Here is a 14,019-nt window from a genome sequence, read left to right on the forward strand (position 1 = left end):
GCGTCGTTCTTGGGATTTCCGCTCCATGGAGAGACCGTCCAAGATGGCCGAAGCGGAAGGAAACCTTAGCCTACATACAGCTCTGCGTTTCCCAGCGTGGGTTCTAAGGAATATCAATCTCACTGCGAGGTGGGAAAGCAAAAGGGATTCTGCCTGCACATAAATTTCAGAAATTCTGGCTGAAAAGTTAAAAGGATCCCTCGGCTACTCTTAGTGTTTCATATTCAAATAGGTTCTGGGACCCCAAGGCAGCATTTCTCAACCTCATTGGGGCCAGATAAGTCTTTGTTGTGGGGACTGCCCTGGGCATGTCAGCAGCATCCCTGGCCTCTCTACTTGTTCAACCCACCCCCTCCCCGCTGTGACAACCAAAAAATGCAGACGTTACCAAATGTCTGGGGGGGGGGGGGGGTTGAGAACCACTGCCCTCGGGGAAAGATGTTGTCCACCAAGTCCTTTGGTTTTTTTAACATCTCTCAGAACTACAATTCGGCAGAACACAATCTAGAAACTATTGATCTCCGAAACCAACTTCCATTTCACAGTTGAAGGAGCCAAGGCCTTGAGAGGGGACAGGGCCTACCAGCAAAAAACGAGTCAGTAGCAATTCGGAAACTCAAACCCAAGTCCCTTGACCCAAGGCCAATGCAGCTCTGTTTCCCCAGGGGAGTAAAACTTCCCAAGGGCCCTGAAGGGTGGCACAGGCGAGCCCGTGGGAAGGACTAGCCCCTGCGCTAAAACCTGACGGGGGTCCCATTTGGCCACGCCTTTTCCGTTTTCAATCTGGCCTCCCTTGCTTCTTTCTAGGTTCTGGAAATTGTCATGCTTGTATGTGTGACCTCCCCCCACCTCCCCCCATCCCAGCTGCACCACCCCCTCCCCCATCCAAGACCCTTCTTTTCAAAAACAGCAAGGCTTTCCTTAACCTACCTTGGAAATTAAGTCCCAGGAAAAGCCGGCATCTAATCCATTTCACATGCTAAATTATTACAATTGAAAGGCAAAATCTCAACTGCGCAGCTTTAAAAACATCTGTGTTTTTCTTTTGACTTTTGGGGATAATTATCCCAGCTCATATTGTGATTGCTAATTACTAAGCTAAACTAACCTGCTGAAGGGCTCTGGGGTGGGGGGGGAGGGCAGGGGTTCTTTTCAAAGCATTCTCCCTCAGACCATTAAATCATCTGAAAACGGAAACAGAAAATGGACCGGCCACCGGGAGCTCTCCCCACGCACGCCAGGGCTGGCCTGATGTGGGACCCTGCAGCAATCTCTCACTGGGGATCCCCAGATCGGGGGCCAGGAGAGGGGCGGGGGATGCCGTGGGGGAAATTTAATTTAATCAGACCGCTAGCTGTGAATTTTTTTTCAGGAACAAATAATTAATTTGATGGAGTTTTCCTTTATACAGAAACCAGGCAAAACCGGGATTCCCAAACCCTGACAAACCATATTTCACGTTGAACCAAGAACCAAAGCCAAATATTTATTGCTTTAAAAAACTGACTTAAAGCCAACGAAGACATCATTTAAAAGATGAATAGGGAGTGAATCTTTTCGAACCAAAACCAAGACTTCAGCGTGGCATCTCAGTGAAATAAGAGCCTTCGTTCACTCAGTTGAGCCTTGTATGAGTCCCCACCACAGAGCAGGGGCTGAGGACACAACGGTAGCCAGACAGGCGCGGTCCCTGCCCTCCCGGAGCTCAGACTCTGGTAGGGGGACTCTAGAGAAGAAAGCAGGTGCTTCTGAGTCAGGCCAAGAAGGGCTCCGAGGGGGTAGGACAGGTGTCCTTGATCCTGAGAGGGGCCTCCTGTTCCCGGGCAGAGTGATATGAGGCTCAGCCAGGAGACTGAGTCAGAGGCAGCCCACAGGGCGAAGGGAGGCATGGTTAAGATTGCTGTAGACGGAGAGCAGTACACGCAAAGGACCCGGGGTGATGGTGCAGGGGCAGCTGAGAGGTGAGCACAGCACAGACCACCGAGGCGCTAGAGGATGTCCCAGAGAGCCGGGCCTCTGCCCTGACAGTGCCGGGGAGCCAGCAAAGGCACTAGGCAGAGGCATGACCAGATCGCAGTCCCACTTGGTATCGATTTACTCTCCCGAACGAACTTGCACGGAAACGTGTCGTTCAAGCGTGACGAGCCCCGATTCCCACAGGGCTGTTCGGGCAGGAGGAAGGCCCAGCCCCATAATGAATCCGTGGGTCTGGGCAGAGGCTGCAGACCCAGAGGGGAGTCTCGCGTGCCGAGGGCAGCTGGGCTCTGAAGGCCAGCACCCTCTGAGCAGCCCCCCGAGCTTCTGCCTCTGCAGAGATCCCCCTCCGCAGGGGTGGGAGGGGCCGCTTGATCTGGGAGCCAGCAGCGCTGTTGGTTACACAGCCGCCAGGAGAGAGCATGTGCCGCTTGGGAACGTCACACACGTGCCGACGAAGAAATCAAAGCGAGTCAAGGCGGCTTCCAAGAGCCCACCCCTCGTCCAACAAGGAAAAGGAATCCTTTGCGTGGCTCAGAAATCAAACTTCTGGAGGAAATGCAAGCGGGAGAGGGAAAGAGGCAAGGTTGCTTCGGTGGATGGGCAGGTGCCCGGAGAGGGAAGGTGGGGGGGTTGCAGGGGCAGCTGCTCAAAAGGGAATTTGGGGAAGCACCGTCCTACTGGATGAGTCTCCCCTTGCGTCAACTTGTGCGACCCCAACAAACTCTCGGATGCGTCTTTCTCAACGCGTCTGGAGTCTAACGTGTTCTTGCGTGCTCCCCGTGGGCCGGTGTGCAGGCAAGGGGCTCACGGGGGTCCGGCTACGTTGGAGTTACGTGGACATTTCTCCTTCGGTCCTCACAATAAGCCTTTGAAGTAAGTCTTGTCAGCCCCACAGCCCAGAGAGGGTGGGAAATCGGCTGCGGTTGCCCCGCTGGAGGTCTGGACGGACACCCAGCAAGACGGATGGAGGGAAACAGCTTGTCGACTGAGGGATAAATGCAGCTGTCCGTAAACAAGACCCGTGTGAGCAGCTGTGGGGATGAGGACACCACTGGGGACGGCTCTGTTGGCTTCCCGGCCGGAGGGCAGGAGAGGTGGTACTGGAAGGCAGCCGAGGCCTCATGGCCCAGAAGGGATGAGAGCGAGTCAGAAGGAGCCGAGGGGGCTTCCCGGGCCCACCCCTGGAATCACGAGCTCAGGCCCTGGGGGAGGCCTCCCAGCCTGGCGACAGACCCTCCCAGGAACCCACGACCCCAGAGCTGCCCTCAGCCCCCAAAGCCGAGGGCTTCCCTCTCCTGACAGGCTGGTGGCTCCGTGGGACGAAACCAGAGCCAGCCTTTGGGACCTTTCTGGGACACACTGGGACCTTTCTCCCACGACTGGTCTCTGAGCCGAGGAAACCAGATGTCAGCCGGGAAGGAACGCACCAGGGTCCGGCCTGGCTTTCCCCAGGGCAGTGAGTGTCTTGCACTGGGCGCTGTGACTCGCCTGCCTTTCCTTGTGCGGAGGCTGACGGACTCTGACTTGGGGAGACAGCCCCCCACCCCGCGAGATCCTGCCTCGGCGGGGCTGTCAGTCAAGGGTGGCCAGGTGACCTGAGCCGGGGCCCTCGGAACTTTCTCCCCGGATTTGGGAGCCCAGGGCACAGTTCCCACTCTGCTATCCCCTCTGCAAGGCGCCTGGTATCCTTCCAGAACATTCCTTCTCTGCTTACACCAGTCTGAGTGTCTCTTGCTTGCCGTGGAGGAAGCTGACTGGCCTCTGGAGGCACCCTGAGGTCCAGGCAGCGGGATCACAAACCGGGGCACACACTTCGGGAAGGCTCAGAAAGTCCCTCACAAAGCCTCTCAGCCCGAACCGCTCTGCCCGAAGGAGAGGAAACCCAAAGGAAGTGGGGTGAAGGCAGAAGATGAGGGGTAGGTGGGGACCCATTTAGTGTCCTCCTGGACACAGCACGGCACCACCCGGTCCCTGCGAGGGCCGCACCGTGACCCCCGGAGAGGGGCCTCCAGGCCCCCTGCTAGTCAGAGGCCAGGCCACATTTAAGCCCAGTCCTGACCCTGCTCTGCCCACTGCCCTGAACCCCTGACACCTAGAGAGTGTCACACACACACACACCATGAGTTAGGTTCAGCCCTCCGTGTGTTCAGCATTGCCCACGGAGGTTCCAGGTGCCGGGCCGGGGATGAGCGGCAGAAGGCAGAAGGAACAAGGGGCCAGCTGTCAGTGCCTGCCCCTCCCCGTGCTGCGGGAATTCTCCCACGGCGAGGGCAGAGTTACAGCCTCTACCTGAGACTCGGGGCATCACCACCACCTGCCTGAGCTCGCCCCCTGGGCGATGGCAACACCAGGATTCAACTCCAAAGGCACCACCTCCTTCCCGGTACAGAACAGGTGCCCTCTGGTGTGCCCAGCGCGGAAGGAGTGGGCCCAGTGCAGTGGTAGTTCGGAAGAGGAGCCACCCGACCAGTCAGGGAAGGCTTCCCGGAGGAGGGAGCACCGATGGATGGGAAGGAATCTCAACAGCCGCATCCAGGCAGGGGATGGGAATTACAGGCTGAGGGTAGAGCCCGGGCAAAGCGGCTGGCCACCCACCCCCGCCCCCGGGACACACGGGCACACGCGCACGAACGCACACTCACGTGCTCACATCTACTCACACTTCCACGCACCCTCCCAACCCTGGCGGTGGCAGGGGGCCTGCTCCCTGACCTCACAGAGGGAGACGCCCTCAGGGAGGGGCCCGCGTCACGGCCGCCACAGCCAGGGACACCCAGGGGGCCTGCGCTCCGGGTCGCCGGCCAGCCCGCTGGCGGGAAGGGCGACCACAGAGCATCTGCGCCTGTGCCTGGAGGAGCCTGCAGACACATGTGGTCCCTCCGCTCTGACCAGTGTCTGCTTCTTTCCCTCTCTTTGTCTCCTCCTGAGGTTTAATTTCCGGAGGGATCCCAAAAGAGCCCGTCTCGCCCCTGCTCCCGGGGGGCCTGGGAGGGCAGCAGGCAGGGGCCCTCTCTCCCCTCCATAGTGTGGGGGTGGGTGCCCTCCCGGCGGCCCTGGCCTCACCCCCAGACCCCGTCACGTTGCCCCGGATTTCTTGCCTCACACTTCGGCATTCCAGACACTTCCCTGACAGCCTACCCCCCTGGCACCGGGCTGGCTTGTTTGCTGTGGGATTTTTGATACGGGTTAAAACCCAAATGTCCGACTCAGCAGTCTGAAAACCTTGACAGCTGGAAGAAATGTTTGGTCAACACTTTATTTCTGTACAGGGGGAGGGAAAAACCCAGGCCTACGTTTAATTCCTTCTGTCCCAGGTATCTGCTGGGCGGGACTGAGTCACACATGCCTGGCAGGCTTGACGAAAGGTCCCAGTGTCACGTGTGCTTAGATTTGAGCCCCTTCGCTACAAAGCGCAGCCCCTTGGGGAGTGCCCATCCCTACTCACTGTATCAGAAGTGAGAGTCACCCATTTCGCGGAAGAGGAGATTGAGGCTAGACGGATGGGGTGGCAGCCTGAATAACACAGGGAGGGGTTCAAAGTCCCCCTGCCTGACTGGGTCCCCCACTCTGCCCCACCGCACTGCCCCCGGCCCAACCCAGGCTCCCCGCTCAGGTAGGGGTGCTGGCCTTTTAGCCCACGGTGTCCAGCCATGGGCTCTGTCCTGATGGCCAAAGGCTCACATTCCCACCCAGCCCTGTGTGGCTGGCCACACTCACCTGGGCTCCAGGCGGTGATGACAGCCCAAGGTGTGGTATCCAACCCACAGCACCCTGATCAGTTCTGGGATGACCCGTAAGAGGGACAATGCCAACCAGGGGCACATTCGGACGGGGGCAGGTGCAGCATGGGGAAGAATTCAGATCTCATCACGGTTAGGGCCCACCTTCCCTGGGTGTGCCCCTGGGACAGGACTGATCCCGGCCCGTTAAGCGCCTTTACTCCCACCAAGCAGCCCGCAAGGAGGGTCCTCACTCCCGACACCCTGGAGGCGCCATCCCGGTGGTGTCCTTGGCTCTGACAAGGTATAGACCACCCAGACTAACCCTCGGGGGCCGGCAGAGTCCAAGTCTCAGGTGCCCTGGGTCACCCCTGCCCTGGGAGGTTAGTAGCAGCCCAGAGGAGCTGGACAGCTGTGTCACCTCAGACTTCATTTTATTTACTTTTTTACTTTAAAAAACTTTTTCATGTTTATTTTCGAGAGAGAGAACGAGAGACAGAGGGTGAGTGGGGCAGAGCAGGGGAGAGGGAGACACAGAATCCGAAGCAGGCTCCAGGCTCCGAGCCGTCAGCACGGCGCCCGACGCAGGGCTCGAACCCACGAACCTGGGCTGAATCACGACCTGAGCCGAAGTCGGTCGCTTGGCCGACTGAGCCCCCCAGGCGCCCCTCAGACTTCATTTCAGATGCACGCGCCCCCGGCGCTGGTGGGAGCCACACTGTTCTCAACCCAGGAGAAATTACAGACCTTTCACCACACTGCACAGTCGTGAATGCCATTCTAAAAATAGAGCCAGCCTCCCGTTTATAGTTCCCATATTCCATGTCACGGCGGCGTGGGGCTCTGTTTTGCAAGTGAGCCAGGAGGCGGGCTGGCCAGGGTGTCCCATCCCCAGAGGAGGAGAGAGCCTGGAATCGAGGGGCCAGAAACACGCACTTCGGGAGTGCGGCGGGCTTGCAGGGCTGGAACCGTCCCCACGCCCCCAGGGACCTGCGGGGCAGGGACACCTGCGTGGTCCAAACGACGTGGCTGGAGGTCACAGGGGTAGAACCCTCCTTAATGACACCCAACGGAGTTCTTTAACCGGAGCCTTATAAAGCCAGCCAAAGGATTAGTTAAAAGCAAAACACGGATGAGACCGGTGATGGCAGGGGGAAGGGACGCATCTCTTAGCGTACCATGTGGCACTGTGTAGTCACGTAGCCGTGTAACACAGCTTATTTAACGCCGTGCTCGCAGCCACTGGCTGGCACACCCACAACCCCCATTTCTGGGTGAGTCTCAGATGAGTGGCCACATGGCTTGTGGGGAGGGCAGCTGGTGCTCAGACAAAAGGCCCAGTGGCTCCCAAGCCTGCCTGGTGACCGCCACGTCAGACGTGGACGTGACCAGAGGGTCTCCCGAGAACCCCCTCGCCTGCAAACATGCGGTGACTCTCAGACATGGAGGCCCAGCTTCGTTGCCGGAGGCCTGGCCTCGAGGAACCTCTCGGCCAGAAGCTGGTTCAAATGCTTTCTTTGCATCATTTTATGGCGTATTTCTAGATCCCACACTCTTCTGTGTTCCACACTCGTCATGTCAGAGCAGTGCTTTCCTGGCATCAGGGTTTGTACACGAATCGCAAATTCTCAGACGGTGCAAGATGCAGGAGGCTTGGCTCTCCGTGTTTCTGTCGGTATCATTCTGGTGCATGCTTCTGTTCTGGCTACTGCACAGAACCGTGCGAGGCTGAGCACAGGGCCCTGCTCCTTGCTTAGCACAGAAGGCGTTCTTTGCACCTCTCTCTTGGGGCTACAGATTTGTTGCCTGGCTTTTTGGCAATTTGTGAACAATTTTTTTACTGCTTTCTGAGATGTCTTTTCTGGATCCCCGGACCCGGACCTGGTTGCTGGGATCTCCACGGTCCTCTCCCTCAGGGAGGGTTGTATGTCTCTGTGGGAGAAAGGAACCACTTGTCTTTCCAGGGTCTCACCTTCTGTTTGGGGAACAGCCTTGGAACCTTTTAACCTTCTAGAAGCCACCTCTGGACATTTGGTGAAATACGTTTTCCATCAACCTGATGGCATTTAAGCTGGCAAATTCTTGGCAAGCTAAGATACCCGTCCCCGAAAAAGAGTAGAGACGGTATCTTGGCCACGACCCCTCAGACAGGAAACCCTGGTGGGGACATATTATGGAAATTAAACCCACCTTTACACGACGCTGCAGGGAGGAAACTCAATAGCCCTGAAATTCTCCTTTTTCCAGGAGAAAATGCAATTAGGCAGATTTTGATTACATACGAAATTCTAAAATAGTCCTGCAGCCTTTTTCTCCCTTTTAAAAATATATAAGCAAATGAGGGCTTTTTGCACCTGGCAGCGAGAAGCCCCAGAATCTTAACATCATCCGGGCCTGTGAAGGTCAATGCTGGGGGCGGGAGGGGGGCAGGAGAATCAGGATTCTGATGGTGTCTGCCAGTGATGTCCAAATTTCAATCTGGAAAAAGTTGACCTTGAGGTGCTTTAAGGAATAAGGAGACAGAGCTCTATCACCATTGCAAAGGTTTCTCTTCGCCCCAGAATGGGAAGACGGGGGTGGCGGTTTGTAGGCCAAGACCTCCAAACCGGCCCAGTCTTCTTCCCCACACCAGCTTCCGGAAGGACTTCCAGAAGCCCTGTGGCACCTCCAAAGAGCCCTTGTCCATGCTCTCTACTCCCAGCGGGAGTCGCTCTAGTAGAGTGTTTTCTCGCGATACACCATTCCCCGGGGACCTGTCCTTTGGAAGGAATAAAGTGCCCGCTGAGCACTTACTCTGAGTCTGATTCCTTCCCTACAACCACTCTGAACACATCGCAGACAACACAACCAGGGGCGTGCAGGAACAACCCGGAGAAGTCCACACAGCCAGGAAGCCCCCTGGAGGCAGGATTCAAACCAAACCCTTCGCAAAAAGCCTCTGCTCTTTCCCCACCACACCTTGCTGCCTCTATAGAGGGGAGATTGCAACAAAGGAATGACTCTCTAATGGTGGAACTGTCAACACCGGCTCTTGTGTCCGAACAGGCTAGGAAGTGGCCGCTCAGATCCGCTCAGTTGACTCCAGCGTGTCTGCGGGAGGCCCGCGGTGCTGGGTCCGCGCTGTCTCTGCTGAGACATCTGCTAAGGGGCGTGGTGAGAAGCGCCCTAAAAGGAGCAAGTGCACAGTTTTGCCGTTGGCAAACCAGGCTCCTGCCACTTTTCCCCCCGAATCCTCACAAGGACACGGAGGGGGGATCGTGCTGCCTACTTAGTAGCGGCGAAAACTCAAGCACACAAAGGGAACGAGGACAGTTTGATGCAAAAGACTTCATACTCCTTGTCTGCCTCGGCGCACCCAAAAAAGTATTTTTTTGACTTCAAGTTCTCTCCGCTCCCACTTCCGACTTCATCAGATGATTTACGTTTCCAAAAGCATCTTTTAATGTTTACAAGACCGGCTGATTTTAACTCCCCAGGACTCAGCCCCAGACATCAAAAACTGTGTTTTTATCAAATAGAAGGAGGAGGATGCAAAGGATCCACTTACATTTTAAAGGTTTGTTGTGGGTTTTCCCCCCCCCCTTGCAGCCAAGCGCTGAAAGTCGAAGGGAATCTGTTAACATATTGATTGCTTTGAGCACTATTTTAAATTAGCTTTCTGTTCCCCTCCATATGCTTTTCCATTAAATTTAAATAAATTAAAGTTCACATTTCTGGAAGAGATATGCTGGGTCCTTCTCAGGATTTGAGATGAATTTATCAGCCAGGTTCCCGCTGTCGGAAATTCATCAGCAGCATCAGGTCGGCGCCCCAGGAGGCCACTTGCTTTCTCCCTCTCAGGAACACGCTGTGGGACACAGACGTCACCGCCTATGGGACCAGCCTGGCTGCTGCCTTCACACACTGACCCGGGGAGGGTCTTCGCCTTCAGGAACGGCTTTGCCTACTGGTGAGCCCGTGGGGCCACAAAGGACTGCCTCCAGGGTGCACGGTGGCTGCTGGGCTTTGCTTGGGCACCAAGTCACTCCTTCCCGGTCCCACCCCAGGCCTGTGGCAGCCACACCCTCACCCCCACGAGCAGACACAACAGATGAATCGGAACAGTTAAGAAATAGAAACGGGGGCACCTGGGTGGCTCAGTTGGTTAAACGTCCGACCTCGACTCAGGTCATGATCTCACGGTTTGTGAGTTTGAGCCCGCCGTGTGGCTCTCTGCTCTCAGCGCAGAGCCTGCTTCGGCGGGTCCTCTGTCCCCCCTCTCTCTCCGCCCCTCCCCTGCTGGTTCTCTCTTTCAAAATGAATCAATAAACTTACAAAAAAAAAATAGTAATGAGTATTGCACCCCTCACGACTCTTTCCGGTACATGTCAGAAACCCTGCTTGGGTAAGCTTGGTGGGTGTGGAAAAATAATTTTCCCTCTACCCTTGTAGGTTCTTCGCTGAGATCCCTCTGTAAAAAGAAAACCAGGTGAACAGGAGAAAAACAGAAGTTTCATAACATGTAAAGCTCCCGTATACGTGGAAGACAACCAGGAAAACTGAGTGAAGCCCCCAAAGGCGCCAAGTCATTACTTTAAATACCGTCTCCAGCTAAAGGCAAAAAACGTTAGGTAGGGGTGGGGGCAGGCGGGGTGGGAGATTATCAGGAAAAACACAGTAAACAAGGCTAAGGCTGTGGTGCAGATAGAAGTCCTTACCTTCTCCATAGATAAGAGTTTCTAGAGAATTAGTCCGCCCCTCCCTGGTACAGAGAGGGAGACAGCCTGATACAGAGAAATCTCCCTTATAAATGGAGACAAACGTCTCCTAGAAAAGGGTAACATCTACGCTGTTTTCAGAGCTTCTGTGTCTGCTGTTTCTTAAAAGTCATCAGCCTGAAAGAATCCTTACGCCAAAGAGACGTATTTTGGGATGACAGATTCTGCTCCCCTTCGGTGACGTAGTGTCTTGCATAAGACCAGGGGCAGAGTTGGCTTATGGCTGGACTGTGCCCAAGCATTCATTCAGGATCTGTCGGCCCGTCTCTCCCTCTCTCCTGTGTTTCTCTCTCCCCAGGACAGAATAGGCATTGGGGGCAGGGCACTTCTGTGGCTCCCCCGACTTGCTTACTGGTGAGGCTCAACCAGGCCGCTATGAGACGAAGGCCACCCTGCCCCTGGGGTCTCCTGTGTGCCCTGGACAGAGACGGCCTCCAGCTCTCTCAGAATGCGCTGGAACGCAGAAACAATCGCCCAGCCACCTCTGCTGATCTCTGCGGGACGCTGTACCCTAGCAAGAACGTGAACCAAGTCCACAACTGCAGGGACACCTCTTCTGAGGTCCTCAATGATGGACATGGGGGAAGGGTCCCCGAAAAGGGGTCCGACGAGGAGGCACAGCAGTGGCATCCCAAGAGAAGCCACCAAAAGTGAAAGAAGCGACCGGGGCCCCAGGAGAAGCACACAGAGGGAGGCTGACCTGACTGTTCCCTCACCCAGCAGGGCATCGCGCTCTGGGAGGAGAAAGCCATGGTAGAGAGGAACAGACAGACCATTGCACCAGGAGCCAGCAGCCTTGCTGAAGGAAGGTCTCTCCAGGAGCTGGCGTCGAGAAGGGGGCCACGATGAGGCGGAGGGGGAGCCGAGGCACCGGCTAAGCGGGGTGGGCAACGGGGATGTGGGCAGGGGCCGTGGAAGCCTGGGAACGCGGTGCGTGGTGGACAGATGCTGGAGGGGGAGGGTCTGCCGGGCAGGACATCACAGCTCCAGTTACAAATGGGGGCCTCCCCGGGGCCAACGGCTGGTTAGAAAGATCCCGGGCAAAACAAGGCCTCCTGTTAATGCGGGATGGAGAAATCCACACGGAGATTTGGGGCTTTGCTGCAAACGTGACTCATTTTCACCAGGAGGTGAACTTTTTTTCAGACGGACTCAAAATAGCATTTGGGGTTCATCTGGCACTATATCGAGGGTCACTGGCGTATGTGATTTTTTTCTGAGTATATGGGTTGTTTTTCTACTGTTTCATACCTAAGGGGCGTGTGCACGTCTGGCAGATGAAAGAAGGTCTCCACCGACTCCCAGCGTCCCCGTGCCATTTGGCCGACTCTGAGAGACTGCCATAGAAGGATGAGGTTTAAGCTCTGGTGTCTCCATTGGGTACATGGTCTACTCTGCTTGGGAGGGAGGGAGGAAAGGAAGGAAAGACGCAAATACAAGACTTTTAGGGTGCCTGGGTGCGTCAGTCGGTTAGGCGTCCAGCTCTTGGTTTCAGCTCAGGTCACGATCTTGCAGTTCATGAGTTCGAACCCTGCACCAGGCTCTGTGCTGACGGTGCAGAGCCTGCTTGGGATTCTCTCTCCCTCTCCCTGCCCCTCCCCTGCTCATGTGCTCTCTCTCTCTCTCTCTCTCTCAAGATGAATAAATAAACTTAAAAAAAAGAACGTAAGACTTTTCCCCCCAAATCATTTAGAGCATTATCTTTTTTTTTTTAATGTCTATTTATTTTCGACAGAGAGAGAGAGACAGAGCATGAGCGGGGGAGGGGCAGAGAGACGGGGAGACACAGAATCCAAAGCAGGCTCCAGGCTCCGAGCAGTCAGCACAGAGCCCGACGCCGGGCTCGAACTCATGAACCGTGAGATCGTGACCTGAGCTAAAGTTGGACGCTCAACCGACTGAGCCACCCAGGTGCCCCTAGAGCATTATCTTTAAACTCATGGCTCTAACACAGTGACCATTTTTATTTTTCTCATTTACATTTTGGTCCTTTTCTATCCACAAGCTAACTTTGCCTATATAAGAGTTACAATCTTTCCACACATGAGGTTGTGTATTTTTTTTTTATCTTAACATTTTCTTAACATTTCCATACATTTCCCCATATAGGCTTGTTTAAAAAATTTTTCAACCGAGTAAATTTGAAGATCTAATTGGCTTTTTCAAGCGATCCATGAATCAAGTAGCATCCCATTGAGTGAGCAGAGAGATTGTCCACAGAGTTGTTCAGAATGGAAGGTTTTTACAGGCAGGAGAGTGGGGCAAGAAAGTTATTAGCAAAGGAGAAGAAATGATTGTTTCAGGCCAGGACATCTTTTTGGGGGGGATGGGAATAGTAGGGCTTGTTATCTTTTTTTTAAAATCTTCTCTCTCTCTCTCTCTTTTTATTAATGATTGCCTCACTAATAGTGATCAAGACATCCCAGATTGACTTTGAAAAGATTATATTCCTAGAATAAACTGAATCTGTAATTCAAAGTCCTGGTTGGCTGTCCTAGGGGGCAAATGACTCCAATTTGGGCTTGTTTTTCGTCTCTTTGTCTGTTTTTCTTTTCTAACGGGGCTGAATGACCAAATACATTCCACTGAGTAGATATGCCGTGATATAACTAAGCTATTTTCTTATTTTCGGACATTACGGTCGTTTCTGTTTCTCTGTGTTTTGCTTTCCTATCGGACGTACTTTTATCCATGATAATGAGCATCTTTGTATACGTGGTCGTTGTTCCATTTGATTGACTTCTTTGCATAGAGTTTCAGATGCCAGAATAAATAAGTACTCAGATTGTAGAAGTCTTTGTGGGTTTTGCTTCATTTCCGCATTTTGTCTTCCAAACATATTGTGCCCACGGATCCATCACGCTACAGGCATCCATCCGTGAGTGTGCCCTCTTCACCTCGGCTTAGTGTATATATTATATTATATTATATTATATTATATTATATTATATTATATTATGTATTATTATATTCTTTGTCAGTCATCCTTTGAAAGCCATGTTATTTTCATCTTCGGTGTAAGTATTCTCCCAGCGCGTTATCCCTTAAAAATTTTTTCCATGATTGTCATTATTCCAAAGTTTGTAGACTTCCCTATTGAACTCAGCCAATCTTTGTCCGTGTGGTGGTTTCGATGGCTTGTGAGACAAGCGATTCATCCATAGATCTGATAAATATTGTTTTCTGTCCTGCCAGTTTATCTAAAATTTAGTTTTCCATATTGTATGCTTGAATCTGCCCGGGCTTTATGAGGTGTATGGTGCCCTGTGGATCCAAACCAATCTTTTTTTCCGAATGACTGTGCTATTATCCAACGTGATTTAAACACACTGCTGCCTTAGTACTTGTTTTGGAAAGTGGACTTTATCGACGCGAGCGTTTTCCATACTCCATTTCTCTGGGCTGCCCTGCTGTCTATCGCTCTGGGCCTGGGCCAGCTGTGTGATTTCAATAGTTTCACTCGATCACATGCTCTTGGGCCCAACAGCTTCAGCTCATACCCCCTGTCTCTCTACTCCTCACTTTGTTGCTCTTTGTATTTTTTAGAGGGGACTTCAAAGCATATT

General features: G+C 53.9%; 1 long non-coding RNA gene across 1 annotated transcript; it reads left to right on the forward strand.

The window, feature by feature from the left end:
- The first annotated feature begins 24 nt into the window (after window positions 1-24).
- Window positions 25-3,690, forward strand: LOC123380944. The gene is made up of 2 exons (XR_006587401.1): window positions 25-129; window positions 1,412-3,690. It is a non-coding gene; the product is annotated as an uncharacterized LOC123380944 (long non-coding RNA).
- Window positions 3,691-14,019: the final 10,329 nt, after the last annotated feature.

This window comes from Felis catus, chromosome D2 (assembly GCF_018350175.1).
Source record: "Felis catus isolate Fca126 chromosome D2, F.catus_Fca126_mat1.0, whole genome shotgun sequence".
Lineage (NCBI taxonomy): Eukaryota > Metazoa > Chordata > Mammalia > Carnivora > Felidae > Felis > Felis catus.